We start from the raw sequence: 17,950 nt of genomic DNA, 5'->3' as shown, positions 1-17,950 counted from the left end.
TGATCTGCAGCTCCATCACTACAGATTCCTTGGTTATTCCCTAGTCTCAGATTTGTCCTTGGATCAGAACTGATTCGGGGTTCTCTGTGAGAGGAGCTTCTACTCTCCCTCTGGATTTAGCTGGGGTTCCCTGAAGTCCAGAACATTGTGACTTTTGACCTTCTTCATGCTAAATTATGCGGAGGTGTTAAGAGATCCAGACTCCAGCAGAGACCAAAACGAAGACTCCAGGAAGCTTCTCCCACAGCCTGGCACATTCCTTCTGAAAAGTGAACTGAATCCAATAGGCAGATTTTGTCACCAGTCTTTAGAAGGCTGCTTCAATGTACAGCCATTAAAATTATAATAGTGATCTCTGCCTACAGATCCCTGTGTCAGGAAGGGCCCCTGGAGAAGGAAATGGCAACCCACTCCAGTATTCTCGCCTAGAGAATTCCATGGACAGAGGAGCCTGGTGGGCTGCAGTCCTTGGGATCGCACAGAGTTGCACATGACTGAGCAATTTCAATTCCTTTTCTGCCTACAGACATGAAAACCTACCAAAGGCATATTTTTAAACTAAAAAGCAGATTGTTAATCAACTAGACTTCAATATAAAATAAAAATTTCTTATAAATTAAAAAAGTAAGTTAGAAAACAATGTGTTGAATATCATCCCATTTTTGTTGTAAAATAAAAAATATATAAAAAGCCTGGAAGGAAATACATCAAAATGTCAACTGTGTGATCACTAGGTAGGGGGAACATGGTATCTTTACTGTCTTTTTTACAATTAAAAAATTGTAATTATGCAACAGTAAGTATTAATTCTCATAATTTAAAAAATTACAGTTTAGGCTAAAATGGTGGGGGTTTGCCAAATAAAGTTGTTTGATCTTAGGCTTGAAACAAATAGGGAAGCCAGGGGCAGTAGTGCAGAGCCTGCAGTAAGCCCTTTTCCTGCTTTCTCTTCCTGAAGTCTCATAACCATCCCATGAAGTCATGGCCCCTTTTTACAGCTTAGGAAACTGAGACTCAGGAAAGGTTAGTAATTGGATGAAGTCATATTATTTGGTAGAGATGATTTAACCCATCTCTGCTTAATTCTGCACTGGTGCTTCTACAGTTAAAACACTCTCTCTCCCTCTAAACTGGCAAGTCTGAGGCTGGAGCAGAAGCAACAGTCCTTGGCTTTTGGTGGACTTAACATATGCTGAGTTTTTACAAAGTTTAGGTTTCTCTGTCCAGGATCAACACTGTTACTCATGGAATGGTGCATGGCATCGTTGACACCACCTGGGAGCTTATTAGAAATGACGCATATCAGGATTAGCTGAGACCTACTGAATCAGAATCTGCATTTTAACAAGATGCCCAGGTGATTCACCTGCACGTTACAATGGGAGAAGTGTGTCTCTTAAAAATGCCTCTCCAGTCCCACTCCCTGACCTGGTTGCTAGGGAAACCACCATCCCCAGCCTCTGCTTCCAATGTCCAACCTCTTTCACTGAAGCAAAGTCCTCTATCAGACACTCACAGAAGCCTTGGGGCCCAAGAGGAGAAAAACTATTTCCAAAGGCACTTTATGAATCAAAACAATGTCTGGCACTTCATGGTTTATATGTGCAAGCCTCAAAGAGAGCTGGACCTGGTCCCTGTATGACAGCAGGAGCTGTGGGGTGTGGGTACCTGTTTAACAAGCTTGGGGTGGAGACCTGATTTATAGCACTTGCCAATTTCCTATTTTCAATACTCCCACCAGAGCCAATTCCAAGGCACTGAGGCAATGTCACTGAACATGCAGCTGGGAAAGGATGCATGCAATTGGCTCATGCAAGCAGGCACCAGCTCCAGCACACCACTCAGCCTGAACCAAATTTTTCTGAGTCAAGATCCTTCATATAAGAAGGGAAGCCACAGGATTATTTCAGCTAATGAGGACATAATGTTTTATTGTTGGCTTCTACCACCATTTAAATTTATCCATCTCTAATTAGTTTTAGAAAACAGAAAATGACTCGCCAAATATACTCTGCAAACAGCCTGTCAGACCATAAAATTGTCTGTGCTGGCTGCTCTCTCAGCAAACAGAGGGAGTCTTGAGTTTGCATCAGAGAAGGATTGGGAAGCCCAGGCTCAGTCTCATGAATAAAACATTTTCAGCAGTTTCTAGGTGAAAGGAGAAAGGGGTTCGGGCAAAGCCTACACCATATATTTTCCCTAACTCTTCAGTATATACTCTTGTCATTCATTTCTCAATAAAGGCAAGGTATAGCAGCTGTGTAGTTTTGAGTTAGGAAGATAGAAAGTTAGACATCTAAGGAGAAGCTGAGAAGAAGAAATCTAAGGAGAACATCTGGGTTGACAGAGGAGAGGTAAGAATAGCATGGCTGATGGAAAACTGAGAACAAACATGTAACAGAAGGAAATAAGAACTATTTGAAAAGCACTGAGTAGGTCTGTTTGGCTAGAGGAGATAGTTGTTAACTATTGTCATCATTATTAGCCCCTACTTACTGAGCCCTTGACCATGTGCCAGGCTCTATACTAGCATTTTAAGTTAATTATTTCATTGACTCATCACAGAAATCCTGTATCACCATCATTATCATTACCATCATCACCACCTCCATCTTACAGAGCAGGAAATTGCGGTTTAAAGAGTTTAAGATATTTGCTCAAAGTCATACAGATAATAAGAAAGGGGAGGGGGCAGAACTCCAACCCAGGTCTATCAGATGCTGAAGCCCATGCTATAAGCAGTGCCATTTATCATCTCTAAATATGTATGAGTGGTGGGGGGGGCGGGGGGTGGAAAGGGAGATGTCTCTTTCAGGAAAAGGGTCCATGAAACCTCTCTGAGCAGGCAGAGAGGGAGAAGAAATGGAAAGGAAAGGGACCCCTGACACCCCTCCTAGGTCCTGAGGTCCAGAGAGCTTAAGAGTTAGCAGCCTCATCTACCACGTCTACCCAGCTCAAGACTACTCCTGAATGCCATGCATTTTCAGAGAAACACTGACAAATCAATGCATAAGAAGAGGGGAGTGACTTGAGGGTGGGAAGATTCAAAAGCTACCCTTGTTGGAAAGGAATCAGGCCAGGGAGGATGAGGCTTAATCCAAGATACACATTTTTCAGAGATTGCTGGCCGATCACAAAACCTAGTACGTCTTCCAGGACACACAGCTAGATCACTTGTTCCAGCCATCTTTGCTGTTCAATGTGGCCATGCACTGAGTTCTAGCCAATGGAATCTAGGTGTAAATGATCTAACACTCCTCCAGACTTGGCCCCTAATAATTTCCCATGTGCCATTCTTCAAGCTTTTTCTCCTTCTGTGGTGAACAGAGAAGTCAACTGTTGAAGAAAGCAGAGCCACAAAGTGAAAGGAGTCTGGTCTCTGAATTATTACTTGGAGATGAGCCTCCTGCCAATCAAAAACACTGAATTAAATCCTGTGTGAGTAATAAATAAATTTGTTTTTATTAACTTTTTTTTAAGACACTCTGCCAAAGCAATTGGAGAATACTCAGAGGTGGAAAGTGATCATGATATTTAACTTTCAAATATCTAATGAGCCACCATAAGTTAAAAAAATTTTTTGATGTTACTCCAAATTAGGGAACTAAGACCAGGAGTAGTATCTGAAAGAAGATTGATCATAACCCAGTATAAGGAAAACAATTCCTAAGAATCACAGATGTCCACAGATCTGGCTCCTGCCTGCTCTCCAGGGTCAAATCTCATCACTCTTCCCTTGGTTACCCACCCTTTCTTCTGATCCATGAGCACCCTGACCTCTTTCTTGCATCTGGGCCAGTATGTATGCACATTCTTCTGCCTCAAACACTCTTCCTGACTCTCCACAGGCCTTATTCATAGATTCATTTAACAACTATGTATTATTGCATGTCCACCTCACATCAGGTACTGTTCTGGGTATTCCAAGTATTCCAAGCAAAACAAACAAAAATCACTGTACCTGTGGAACTTAAATTCTAACCATAGATCAACATTGTAAACAATGAACAAAATAAATGAATAAGTGATCTAGCATGTTAAGGGACAGGTGCTCTGGAATAAAAATAGAGAAGTTCAGCAAGGAAAGGAGAATTGGTGGTTCTGCACAAGAGGGGAAGATTGTAAGCCAAGCTACCATTTTAAGTACAATGGACACGGTAATGGCAGGCCTCATGATAATGGACATGGTGGACAAGGGGATGGCAGGCCTCATTGAGAAGTTGGATACTTGAGCCAAAACTTGAGGGAGGTGAGGAAATTTAGAGAATATTTGGGGGGGAGGGGTGTTTTAGGAGAGGGAACAGCTAGAGTAGAGACCCTGAATGCTAACATCCCTGTGTGTTCAAAGAATAGCAACAGGGCTGGTGTGGCTGGAGTCGAGTGAGCAAGAGGTGATATGGTGAGAGTGGGGACGAAAGAGGCAACAGGGACACCTCAGGCTTCAGGTTCCATATCACTTCCTCCAGGAGCCCTTTGAAAACCCCCAAATCTTAACTATATTTGCACCCCTCAATTCCATGATTTTCTCTCACAGTACATTTGTCTTCTATGACATTGTTATTCATTTGCTAGACTGCCACAACAAAGTACCACAGACCAGGAGGCTTAAAGGACAGAAATTTATCATCTCACAGTTGAGATGATAAGGGAAGGGGGCAGGGCACAACCTCTGAAAGAATGGCATAGCCTGAGGACACAACATAAACTGATTAAAACCAAAAGGGTCCAAGATGGCAGACAAGTCCATTTCCACTAGACTTTGGGCCTCAGTACAGGCGCACTGTAATACATCAGCAAGCTAAATGACACTCCTACAGGTGCCACAACAGTTTCAAGGCCAACCATAAAGGTCAAAATGTTGACAGTGGCCCAATTCCTGGAAATCCCAACTCCTTCCCCAAAATAGCTGGAAAAATCCTCCCACTCATTAGCCTATGAAATTACTCACCCCTATAAGAACCTGTACACCCTGGTGTCATTTGCACTTTCTGAGCTGGCCCAAACTTTGTCTGTAGAGCACGTTTCTCTCTAAATAAATTCACTTCTTACCTATTACTTTGTCTCCCACTGAATTCTTTCTACAATGAGACATCAAGAACCTGAGCTTCATTAAGTTCTGAGACCTTATGTGATCTCAGTTAAAAGGCTATGGGTTCAAATCCCAGTCTGGGTTTTGGCTAGCTACAAGTACGAATCTAAGTTGCATGATTTCAGCAGCAAGGTGGAAGCAGGGTTCATTCCTTCTGAAACGGAGAGGGGAGCATCTCTTCCAGGCCTCTCTCCTTGGCTTGTAGATGACCATATTCTCCTTATCTCTTCACACTCTCTTCCCTCTACTCATATCTCAATGTCCAAATTTGCCTTTTTTATAAGGACACCACTTATATCAAATTAGGGCCCACCATAATGATCTCATTTTAACTTGATTATCTCTGTGAAGAGCCTGTCTTCCAATAAGGTCACATTATAAGGTACTAGGGATTAGAATTTCAACATAAGCATTTTGGAGAAGACAATTCGACTCAAAATAGATCATGTAAGTTGTAATTATGTCAGGCGAGTGTAATTTCCTTGGTTCTGTCTCTTAACAACAAAGATTTGAAGTGATGGACATTAAAGCCCTCGGTGTGTCACAGTTCTTGGACAGACCGTGTTATAGCTCTTAGACAGATCAGTGTTACAACTCCATGTCACAGCTCAGTTTTAGTTAGAAAATAGCAGGAAAATACATCCTCGAGGCGTGAGGGCTGCTGCTGCTGCTAAGCCGCTTCAGTCGTGTCCGACTCTGTGCGACCCCATAGATAGCAGCCCACCAGGCTCCCCTGTCCCTGGGATTCTCCAGGCAAGAACACTGGAGTGGGTTGCCATTTCCTTCTCCAATGCATGAAAGTGAAAAGTAAAAGTAAAGTCGCTCAGTCGTGTCCGACGCTTAGCGACCCCATGGACCACAGCTTACCAGGCTCCTCCATCCATGGGATTTTCCAGGCAAGAGTACTGGAGTGGGGTGCCATGGCCTTCCCCAGGCGTGAGAGCATGCCGCCCCAAAGACGCAAAGAGAAGAGTGAGCCCCAGCCCTTTAGCTCCTCTTTTCATGTTTTTTCCTCCCCCCTGGGCCTGTGCTATGTAAATTGGGCTAGCCAGGAGTGCTGTTTGTTCTACCTGAGGTCCTCACTCCGGTCCTTGGACCTCCCTTTGACCTTCCTTTGTTCTATTTTCGAGGGCTTTTCCCTTCCTTGTCTTTTAGCCACCGCCATTTTGGATTCCTGTGTCCTATTCTAACTACCTAACATACCGATGCATTTAATTCTTTTGTGTCTATAACACCTACTTTGCTGTAGGTGCTGCCAGGGCAGGATCTAGTCAATTTCAGTCATCTCACGGCACCCAGCACTTAGCTCACTGCCTGTCAGGTATTCAGTTGCTACTTGGTGCTTAATTAATATTTGTTGATCAAGTGAATGGCTGTTGGAATGAGCTGCCTCCAGAGGCAGTGATTGTCTGACCCTGGAGCTGTTGGGACCGAGATTTGGTGGTCATGTGGTGGTGATTCAGCCATCACAGGGCGAGGGGAGACAGAGTAAACTTGAAAATCCTTTTCCACCCTGAAAGTCTATAATTCCCTGGCATTCCTGAAACAAAGCTCTAAGTTCATTTTGTTCTGCTGCAAACAGACTGAACAACCTCCTCGTGTCCTTCAGTTCTGCAGAGTTCTTTCTTTCCATTTAAAATCCTCCTCCCTCAGGGCTGCCTCTCAGGGCTGTGCTGTGTTCTGTTGACAAATGAGAAACCCTATTGAGTTTCCAGCTTGATACTGCCCTGTTGGCCGTTTGAAAGAACTACCAGGTAATAATTCCCGTAGTTTTAATGAAGCTGGGTTTACTCAACCCTCTTCTCTCCCCAACCCCCTTGCAATCTCCTTAACACAGCCAGTTGACTATGGAAGGACACTGCATAGTAAGTATAAACCTCTGGACAGAGACCAATAAAGCATCCAAAGTTTCATTTGGAGAGATGCACAGCAAAACGGCAAAAAGAGCTAAGGTGTGTTGTAGACTTTGTCTCCACTCGCTGCTCAGATGCTGATTTATGGTGGAATTTCAGCGATGTGATTTAACCTCTCTGGCTGCCTCATCTATAAATTGAAGATAACACTAATGGGGTTTGCATCATAACACAGGGATAGCAACACACTATGAGGGCTTACAAGCATTATTCTAATGTGAATTGTTTTATTAGAATCTAATGATACAGATTTCTTATCATCACCTGAAAGCCCTGTAAATCTTGGTTCCTGACTCTCCCTTCTCCAGCTAGTTATGTATTAGTTCCTTAAACACACAACTCCTTTCCTGCCCTGGGACCTCTCTCCTCCAGGAATATTTCTCCCCCCCAACATTTACCATTTGCGGATGCTTCTTTCCCCTTAGTTCTCAGTTGAAACCTTGCTTTCAAAGAGAAACTTTTCTTTTTTTCTCAAACCTGCCTACAATGGATGCCCCTTCCCCACTCACTCACTATTAAGCTCACTCTCATCACTGTCTTATTTCTCCATAGCATTGGCATTGGCCACCTGACGTGAAGAGCTAAGCTGACTCATTGGTAAAGACCCAGATCCTGGGAAAGACAAGACAAAAGGAGAAGGGGGAGGCATAAGATGAGATGGTTAGATATGAATTGGAGCTAACTCTGGGAGACAGTGGAGGACAGAGGAGCCTGGCGTGCTACAGTCCATGTGACACGACTTAGCAATTGAACAACATTTCATTCACCCTAGTGACTTGCCTGTCTGTTTCACCAGATCAAAGGACCATGCCTCCCTCACTCATGAACCCCACTACTCAAGTGGTTCAATAAATATTTGTTGAGCACAAGAACAGATTTATTTCTAACAGTGGACAACTGAAAACAACACAGGAAGGCTGAGGCTAAGGAACTCCAGGTATGTGCATGAGTTAGAAAGAACCTAGTCTTTCTCCTGAGTCTCTCTTTTACTCTCACAACACTTGTGACAACAGATGTGTGGAGTTTTCCCCACCAAGCCATTGTCCATGACACCAGCTGGATGACCCTATAGTTGAACACAATTCAGACACCGTCTTCCTGAAGATGGCATCAGATCCCACAGGTTAACGGCTCAGCGCTGTGAGACTACCCCTACTTCAGATGCCAAGGGCAAGAAGCAGGTCCCCAGACTACCCACTTCTGTCCAACCTGGCTACAAATCAGATTCTCATGACCTCTTCCCCTTTGGATTCAATTATTTGCTAAAGCAGATCTCAGAACTGAGGGAAACACTCACTCACATTTACCAGCTTACTAAGTAAAGAGGATATGATAAATGATACAGATGAACAGCCAGATGAAGATATACACAGGGAGAGGTCTACAGGAATTTCTAGCATAGGCACTTCTGTTCCCATGGAGGTGGCATGCATCACCCTCAAAGTATGTAGATGCATTCACCCACCTGGAAATTCTCTGAATTCCATACTATTGGAAGTTTGTGAAGGCTGCCTCACGTAGGCATGATCAATTATTAAAGAGGTGGTGGGTGTGGCTGAAAATTCTAAGCTTCTAACCATGGGCTTGGTCTTTCTGGTGACCAGCCCCCATCCATGAGCCATCTAGGAGTTCACTCAGAGTTGCCTTATTAGAGCAAAAGACACTCCTAACACCATGAAAATACCAAGGGATTTAGGAATCCTGAGTCAGGTAAGGGAAAGTGTTAGTTGCTCAGTTGTATCCAACTCTTTGTGACCATATGGACTGTAGTCAGCCAGGCTTCTCTGTCCATGGGATTCTTCAGGCAAGAATACTGGAGTGGGTTGCCATATCCTCCTCCAGGGGATCATCCCAACCCTGGGACAAAAGATACTTCTAGTGCTCTTAGCACTTAGGAAGTTAGAAGGATTTCAGAAGTTCTGCATCAGGAATGAGGGACAAAGACCAATGTATATATTTTCTATTGTCTCACAATATACTTAACAAAACTCTAGAGCCATTCAAAATCATCACCAAGAAGATTATGTAGCGCTGTTTGTTCAGCAACTACAATTTGATCACAAAACTAGGCACACTGTTGGATGGTCCACAGATGGGAGGCAAATATTTGCTCACAGGTGTATGTGGAATGAACTTCTTTTTCATACATTTCTAGAGTTAACTGGGCCATGGTGAAGTGGGGAGAGGGATGTGGCACAACTTTCTGAGCCCCTAATAAACTCACCTGTGGAGTTAAGCATCAGGAGTGGGGCTGCACCCCACATACCTACAAGGAGGTGATGCCCCAGAAAGCAGGGAAAAGTCAGGGTGTGGCTACTGATTAAGAGAGGGAATATCAGTTCCCTGGCCAAGAATGACACCAACAGTTACTACATCAGTAAAGATCTCTTCTATCCACAACTTACCTTTCTCTGTTTTTAAGGCCACTGTACCTCCAAAGCCTCATTCAACCCTCAAAACTCCTCTTGTGAGGTCCTTGGCTATCAGACACATATTACAGAATACACTCAGGCATTTGGAGAGCTTAGCCTCCTCATTCTTACCTTAAAAGTAGGGATATCTATGGCATAGAATAATGCCTCTGGGGAAGAAAACCTCACCATGAATTTTCTTTACTCAGGCCATGTGAGATGAAATCTTGTCACCATATTGGAATGGTTACAGTGATATGAAGACTAAACTACCAAGGCACACGAAGTGCCTGATCATAAAGACCAACAGGATGGTTCAAGTGTTCCAAAGCTTTCCTCCCTTGCAACACAGATGACGGATGACACTTACATGTATAATACGCCTTAATGTCAATCCTCTGGGTCACACAGAGTTCCCAGGCGCTAACTGGTAAGACTTTCTCACCTGGCCAGGGCAGCACCTTACAACACAGCAAAGCCAGAAGGTGAGCAAGTAAATAACTGAAACACTTAAATATTTTCATAGTTACTAGCGTGGGAAGCAGTTTTGCACAGTAGCTAAGACACAGCCTGTAGTGAAAACACATGGCTTCAAAGATTGGTTCTAACCCTTTCTAACTATGTGACCTTTAACAAGCTGATCTACCTCTCTGAGCCTCCATTTTTATAAACTGGGGATAGCAACACCCATCTCATAGAGTCCCAGTAAGGACAAATAAGAGAACACATACAAAGTTCTTTGCAACAGACCTGGCACATAGCAAGTACTCAGTGTTAGCTAAGAATGGTGGCAGTAGTGCCGCAAAATACAACTTGAGAAATCCTCTAAAAATGACCACTCCACACAAAACAAGCTGGTTCTGAGTGACCTAGTTCTAAGAGCTTTACCCCCTTGAGAAATCCTCTAAAAATGACCACTCCACACAAAACAAGCTGGTTCTGAGTGACCTAGTTCTAAGAGCTTTACCCCCAAAGAGTTGAGAATTGGACAGTTGGTATAATGAAGTTCAGCAAGAAGCTGGATCATTCCATCAGGAATCTTGCCAATTTCTACTGCGTTCCCTCACTGAGAACTAGAACCCCATGGAGGGAGAAGGAGAAATAGTCAAAGAACCCCTAAAGAAATGAGATGATAAATCAGGGGAGAGAACTTGGCATGCCCAACAAAGCAAAACATAACCTACAAATCTCTCTGGAAGGTCCCCGAAAGGAGGAAGGGTTTGGCCTTGAAGTACAGGTAAGATTTGGGTGGGAGGGGAGGAGAGGGGCAGGACAGAGCCAGATACATAAGAAAAGGATGGACACACGGCCAAAGCAGAGAGTTTGTGCCAGAGAGCTGTGAGCAAGGCCCCCTGCCCTCTTCTCCTTGCCTCTTCCATCCTCCTTTGCCCGTCCCAAAATAACTCAGCCCTTTGTCTAAGCTATCAGGATGTTCTAAGTTGGTTCTGCTTGCAGTGTTTCTCCAGCTAGCTAATTAAACATAGCACATTTAATTGAATCATAGTGAAACCCATAGCTGATGTCTCTACACCCGGAGGGGAAAGGCGGAGTGTGATGGAAACCAACTGTGTTTTACTGGTGCCAGCTAGAATGCTGCCGGTGTTTTCAAAGCTCAGCATAAAAGGCATGATATTTGAGGCAATATCATGTACAGATTAGAGTAATCTCCCCAACAAGAGAAGAGAAGATATCCCTTTTATACAACAACAGTTCAGTAAATTTTGTTTAGCTTGTGTAGGATACAGTTAATTACAGTAATTTATCAAAGTGGCATAAGGTGGTATTCACACACACAAAGAGTACTTTCCCACAGTGGAAAATCCTTAGTTTTATAGAAGCTGAAGCTAGTACTAATTGAATTTTCACTTGGGTAGATAAAATCTTTAACAACTCCGGAATAACTAAATGCTCTTTGTTCAATGATGTGGATCGGGATGATTTACAACACCTTTCACACAATCATGCTAATTTTGCTTTCATATGATTAATTAAAACAATATGTTCATTCTTCCTAAAGTGGAATTAGGGCACCCAAAGAGCTGGCTTCTATAGCCAACTTCTCTACCCAGGAATAGAAGCAGTGTTCACACATTGTCTTCAAGGAAGCATCAAGTCCATGGGGCCCTGATGAAGACTTTGTCAAGTCCAACTTTGCTCTTTGGAGGACAGCAGAGGCAAGTCTGATGGGCAGAGAGAGGCTTCTAGAACCTCAGAGCTGAAAAAGACTTTCAAGGCAATCTCGTGAAAAGCCCTCACTTCACAGATGAGGAAAGCTTGGAGAGACTAACAAGTTGTCCCCAACTTACAAGGCCCCATTTCTGGTAGAACTGATATCAGTATCCAGCTACCCTGAGGTTTAACCCAGTCTCCTGGAGAAAGAGCACTGGACTGGGAGTCAGCAAACCCGGGTTTAAGACCCAATTATGGACTTCTGTGGTCATCTTCACTGCAAGCAGAACCAACTTAGAACATCCTGATAGCTTAGCCAAAGGGCTGAATTATCTGGGGACGGGCAAAGGAGGATGGAAGAGGCAAGGAGAAGAGGGCAGCAGTTAAGAATCTGCCTGCCAGCGCAAGGGACACAGGTTCGATAACCAGTCCAGAAAGACTCCATTTGCCTTGGAGCAATTAAGCCCATGCTCGGCAACAAGAGAAGCCACTACAGTGAGAAGCCTGTGTACCACAGCTGGAGAGTAGCCCCTGCTCGCCACAACTAGAGGAAGCTGAGTGCAGAAACGAAGACCCAGTGCAGCCAAAAAAATAAATAAATAAAAATTAAAAGAAAAAAAAAAAGACCTGATTCTGCTGCTGACTCTCTGTGAGACCTTGCAAGCAGGGGTTTCTCACCTTCCTCCTCAAGGAGTTGGGAAAATGATAGCATTTGCACCATCAGTTTCCCAACATAAGAAGCTATGAGACAGATGAAGTTTATTACAGCGGCTCTTCAACTTCTAACCCCCACTTTCTCCTGAATTTCCCAGACCCCACTGCTTTATTACCCTCTGATCCTTAGAATCTTCACAAGGGGCTCTCTCTTGTTTTCCCAGCTGGGGAAGCTGAAGGCTGGGGGGACTTTAGACCAGGCAGCTGCTTAGAGGCAAAATGCTCTGGAACCCACCACCACCTCCCTCTGCCACCTCCTTCCTGTGCCCATTCCCTTAGAACCCTGTCCTCTTCCGGGGATGACACTGGATGGCAACTCTGTTGGGTGACGATCCTAAACGCTGAGGGAGCCCTACTCATCCTGAAGCTTTGGTTCACCTCGAAAGAGAATCCTTTTTAATCGGGACCCCAGTGTTAGACTCCAGTTCTTAAGCAGTGAAAGACAGAAAAGACCTCCAGCACCTTCACTCTACAGATGGGAAAACTGAGGCCCAAAGGAAAAGAAAGTGCCATTTACTAACCACCTCTGATATACCGGACATCACTGCAGGGGCTTTCTCGGGTGATGACATTTCATTCAAGGGCAGAAAGAATGTATGACTTATCCAAGGGCATCTGGCTGCTAAGCAGTTAATCAAGACTCACCCAGGACTGCTCTGTTTTCCATGCAAACAGTCTCCAAAACTTTCTCCCTACCATTTATGGAGCATTTTACGTGTTGAGTGTGAACTGTTTTATATGTACTAACCTATTTTATGCTTCAAATGAACTTCTACAGGCGGCACTACTATCCCTCTTGCTTTAGAGATGAGGAAAGGGAAGCAGAGAGGTAAAGTCACCTGGCTAAGCTCACACAGCCAAAGAAGCCAGAGACTGAGATGTGAATTCAGGCAGTGCGTCTCCAGAGTCCAAAATCTGAACCTCTGCACTCAACGGCCACCTCTAATGCACTGCCTCTCCTTAGATTTCTGTTAGGGCTGCAAGGCCTCTTTTGTTTGGACCACTGCTCTCTATGCGAGCGTAAAATAAAATCAATTAGGAGGTGCCAAGTACAGGCGTCACACGCCTTCAAACTGATAGCACAAAGACTTCAAATGGTCCTTCAAGAGTTCTTGCTTCCCCCAAGGGGTCACTGGTTCTGGCTCCACAGACGCCATTAGCATAATGACAACCCTGCCAGCAGCCTCAGGTCCCGGGCTGCCTGGGTCTGAGTGAGTGGCTGCCTCCCAAGGCCTCCCTTTGGCTTCACGCTCCAGCGGAGAGTGCAGACAGCCGCGTTCATCCACCCCGGCAGCCTGGAAACCCACTCAGCAGCTGCGTGCCCCCACCCTGAGGTCAGTCCACCAGGAAGACCCGTGGGTTTCTCCAAGTTGGCCTGACATTCAAAAGGATGGAAAGCAAAAAAATAAAAAACATGGATGACATGGGATAATACAGCAGGAAAAACGGGGGTTTTATCCAGATGAAAACAATTCATTTAGTGCTCACTTCAGCAGCACATATACTAATATTGGAAGGATACAGAGAAGATGAGCATGGGCCCCTGCCCACATGCAAATTTATAAAGTGGTCCATATTTTTAAGAACCTACTATATAGCACAGGAAACTCTACTCAATATTCTGTGATAAACTATATGAGAAAAGAATTTTAAAAAGAATGAATATATGTTATATAATAAAATCACTCTGCTATACACCTGAAGCCAACACAACATTGTAAATCAAGTATACTCCAATAAAAAAATTTTTAATTCATTCTTTCAAGGTTCTTATTATCACAGTCTCTCACCTCCCAAACTGAACACCTCTAAGCAAAGGTTCTACAATTTCTGTTGTTGCTACTCAGTGCCTAAGTCGTATCCGACTCTTTGTGACCCCATGGACTGCAGCACACCAGGCTTCTCTGTCTTCCACTATCTCCTGGAGTTTGCTCAAATTCATGTACATTGAGTTGTGATGCTATCTCACCATCTCATCCCTCTGCCTCCCCTTTCTCCTTTTGCCTTCAACGTTTCCCAGCATCAGGGTCTTTTCCAACGAGTTGGCTCAGTTCTTTGCATCAGGTGGCCAATGTCAATACTATAGAGAAACAGATAAGATTGAGAGTGAGCTTAGTCCTGAATGGAGGAGGGACATCCATGTAGGCAGGATGTATTGGCTGGAGCATCTGGAGGCACATAGGTGGCGCTAGCCCCAGACCATCCAGGATCCCAGAGTTCAAACAGCATTAGAGTCTGTCCATGTTCAACCCTGGATTTCATCTTGGCTTCAGTCTATGATCTATCCTCCTAATCTCCTTGGGGACATTGTTTCTGAGATCGGTTCCTACAGCCTATGACACATGGGACAAGATGGTCAACTCCTCTACCTCCATCTTCAATTCAAAAAATTCCAAGGAAATTACATGCCTTTTCTGGTGGCCAGGGAAGTGGGATCTATTGTTGGATATCCCATCAGAACCATGTAGGATTTTACAAAAAACAAAAGGATGCATTGTGTTAGAACATCCCATATTTATATGGGAACCAGTGTGTTATGACAAAGTCCCTTTAAAGAGTATACATTACCTGTCTACCTAGGTAGAGCAATAATATTCAATATACACACATGCTATTCAAGAAGCAATAGAAATGAACCATAAGTTGTATATGCCTTGCAGAAATTAAATTTATATTTTCTTCTATCCTCCACAGTGCCCAGCACAGATTAGTCACTCTAAGAAGGATTTGTGAAGTGACTAATAGCTTAGCTCTGGAATCAAATTATGTCACTGTGTTAGTTAGGATTATGCTTCAGTTTCCCTGATAGTTCAGTTGGTAAAGAATCCACCTGCAATGCAGGAGACCCCAGTTCGATTCCTGGGTCAGGAAGATCCACTGGAGAAGGGATAGGTTACCCACTCCAGTATTCTTGGGCTTCCCTTGTGGCTCCGCTGGTAAAGAATTCACCTGCAATGAGGGAGACCTGGGTTTGATCCCTGAGTTGGGAAGATTCCCTGGAGAAGGGAAAGACTACCCACTCCAGTATTCTGGCCTGGAGAAGTCCATGGACTATACAGTCCATGGGGTCCCAAAGAGTTGGACACAACTGAGCGACTTTCACTTTCACTTTTCAGTTTTAAAAAATAACCACCAAATCTTAGTGACTTAGCGCAGGTCTAAGTCTTGCTCACACAAAGTCCATCGTAGTACAGGTGACTGTTCAAGGCAACTGTCCTCAGAAGAAACTCAGAGACTTCACCATCTTGCAGTGTACCATCTGTAATACAGGGCCCCTTGGTCAACATGCAGAAGAGATTTCATGGGGGAGAGGCAATGTGGGGGGTATCTCATACTGACAATTAAGTCCTTCACTCCAGAAGGGACCCATATCATTCTGCTCACAGCACATTGTCTAGACCAAGTTACTAGCCCCACCTACTGCAAAAAAAAATTGGAGAATATAATTTTTCATATGCCTGGAAGGAGAGGAAAACCAGGTGTAAGCTCTATTAATGGTTGTCTCCATCGAAATCAGTTAACGTAAGATTACATTGTATAAAAATTATATCCCAATTTTAGATTTAAGAAGTTCCAAAGAGAAGAAAGTAGCCTAAAGCCTATTAATATGACTTTTCTACTACTCCATCACTGAGCTCCATTCCCCACATTTCTGACTAAACCCATATTACAGCCAAGCAGAGACTAATTCCATTTGAAAGTTCAAAGTTTATTTATTTTGCACGCTCCACTATTAGACAGAAATGACCTTCAAAATCCAATTGAGCATACAATCTTACTAGAGGCAATTGACAGTTCTTTGCAAAAGCCTTTAAAAAAAAATATGCCTACTCTTTGACCCTGTAATTCCACTTCTGTGATTTAACCTGAGGAAATAAGCATGTATATGCACACAGATTTAGCTACAAGGATATCCCTTGCAGCCTGTTTGAAACAGGGAAAAGGAAGAATTAACCTAAATGCCGGCACGAGTGTTGTTTAAATAAATTAAAGTATGCCCTCACGCCAGACTACTATGTATCCATTAATAATCATACTGTGAAGGTGTGCTCATTAACGTGAAAAGAGGTTTGTGGTACAATAAATGGGGTGGGGGGAGCAGGTTATCAAATGGTATGTACACTGTATATGTCTGGGAAATATTCTAGAAGAAAATATATCAAGGAATTAATAATGCTTGCTTCTGTGTGGGTGAGATTATAGGTGTTTTTATTTTCTCTTTTTGGCTAGACTATTATTTTATGCTATTATGAGCACTGCCATTGAAGTAAGAAAAACAAGGTAGTTAAATTATAAATAAATAATATCCTTGAGCTTATCACACAGTCACTGCTCATAATGGGGCTTTTATCTTAGAAATTGACTGCAGGCGATTAGGTTCTTTCTAGTCTTTACTGTTCACAGTCAGTATCAATGACGATAAGAGCAGGGCAATTTCTGGGAGATAGCACTTCCCAGTTTATAAGACCTTCCAAATTCAGAAGGCTCCAACAACTGTATAGGAAGGTAGGAAAGGCCTTGCTATCCCACTTTACAGCTAAGGCTCATGACTTACCGCTTATTTGCCTGAGCGTGGAAGACACACAAGAATCCAGGGCGCTTCCAGGCAATGGCACTGTCCCAATCCAGGGAACATCACTGTATTCCAGAAGTGCTGCTCGCATAGAATATAAATGAAAAGTGCCCCCTGGAGGTGTGGAGTGTCCAGTGCTGCTCAGACCCTTATCGGAGAGCTGGACGTGCTCCTATGCTAATGAGCCAGCCCGTGGCCAGGTGGGTTACAAGGAAAAAAGCAACTTAGTGTTCAACAGGTATTTATTGAGCACCCCTATAAGTCTATGCTGTGGGGACACTTGAAATTAAGTTTGGCCTTTATCCTTTAGGCAATGAGAAGACATCTGAGGGTCCTAAACAGTAGAATCATATAAGCAGAGCTGTGTTTTAGAAAGAACAATCTGATAGAAATGAGTCAGTGAAAGTCAGCAAGAACATAGAGACAGTTAGGAGGCTGCTGCAATCATCTGGACAGGAGGAAATAAACGCCTAAACTAAGGCAGAAGTATGTGAGTGACAGATAGCATCAATATCATCACTCTTTTGATAAGATTAGTAGGTGCTACTGTTTTCTGAGCACCTATCATGTGTCATATGCTATGCTAGTGATTTACGTAGTGAACCCATTCAGTCTTCAAACTAACCCAATGCAGTAAGCATTATTATTGTCCTTTCTCTGAGGTAAGGGTTCAGAAGAGTTAGGTAGGAAAGGCCCTGCTCTCCCACTTTACAGCTAAAGCTCATGACTTACCACTTATCTGCCTAAGCGTGGAGGCCATACAAGAATCCAGCTCACGGGCAGAGGGCATAGAGTCTGTTGCTCTGAATGGAAGCCTGGGGAACCTCAAACTTTAAAAGCCAGGAAAGTTTCTTTGAAAAAGCAAAACACAATCAAGGCAGGAGCAAAATCAGAAAAGATCACCAAGGAAACAATGAGTAAAATGGTTCTGAAAATCACACTAAGCCCACACTAGACTTAGTGGTATCAAACGTTACATCCCCAACAATAGGGACTGATACTTCTGAGAACTGATTCAACGGCACTAACCTGAGTGCTTTATGTATATTAGCTCATTTAATCTTAACCACCTTTCCATAGG

At 43.6% G+C, this 17,950-nt stretch overlaps 1 long non-coding RNA gene and 1 pseudogene across 1 annotated transcript in view; one reads left to right on the top strand and one right to left on the bottom strand.

Moving 5' to 3' along the window:
* Positions 1-17,950, bottom strand: part of LOC139034440 (uncharacterized) — a 63,911-nt gene that overhangs the window by 23,786 nt on the left and 22,175 nt on the right. The gene's annotated exons all lie outside the window — the stretch shown is intronic.
* Positions 13,777-13,877, top strand: LOC139034532 (U6 spliceosomal RNA; annotated as a pseudogene).

Source organism: Odocoileus virginianus, chromosome 3, assembly GCF_023699985.2.
Source record: "Odocoileus virginianus isolate 20LAN1187 ecotype Illinois chromosome 3, Ovbor_1.2, whole genome shotgun sequence".
Lineage (NCBI taxonomy): Eukaryota > Metazoa > Chordata > Mammalia > Artiodactyla > Cervidae > Odocoileus > Odocoileus virginianus.
The sequence above is the reverse complement of the archived record's forward strand: the minus strand, read 5'-3'. Positions and strand labels throughout refer to the sequence as shown.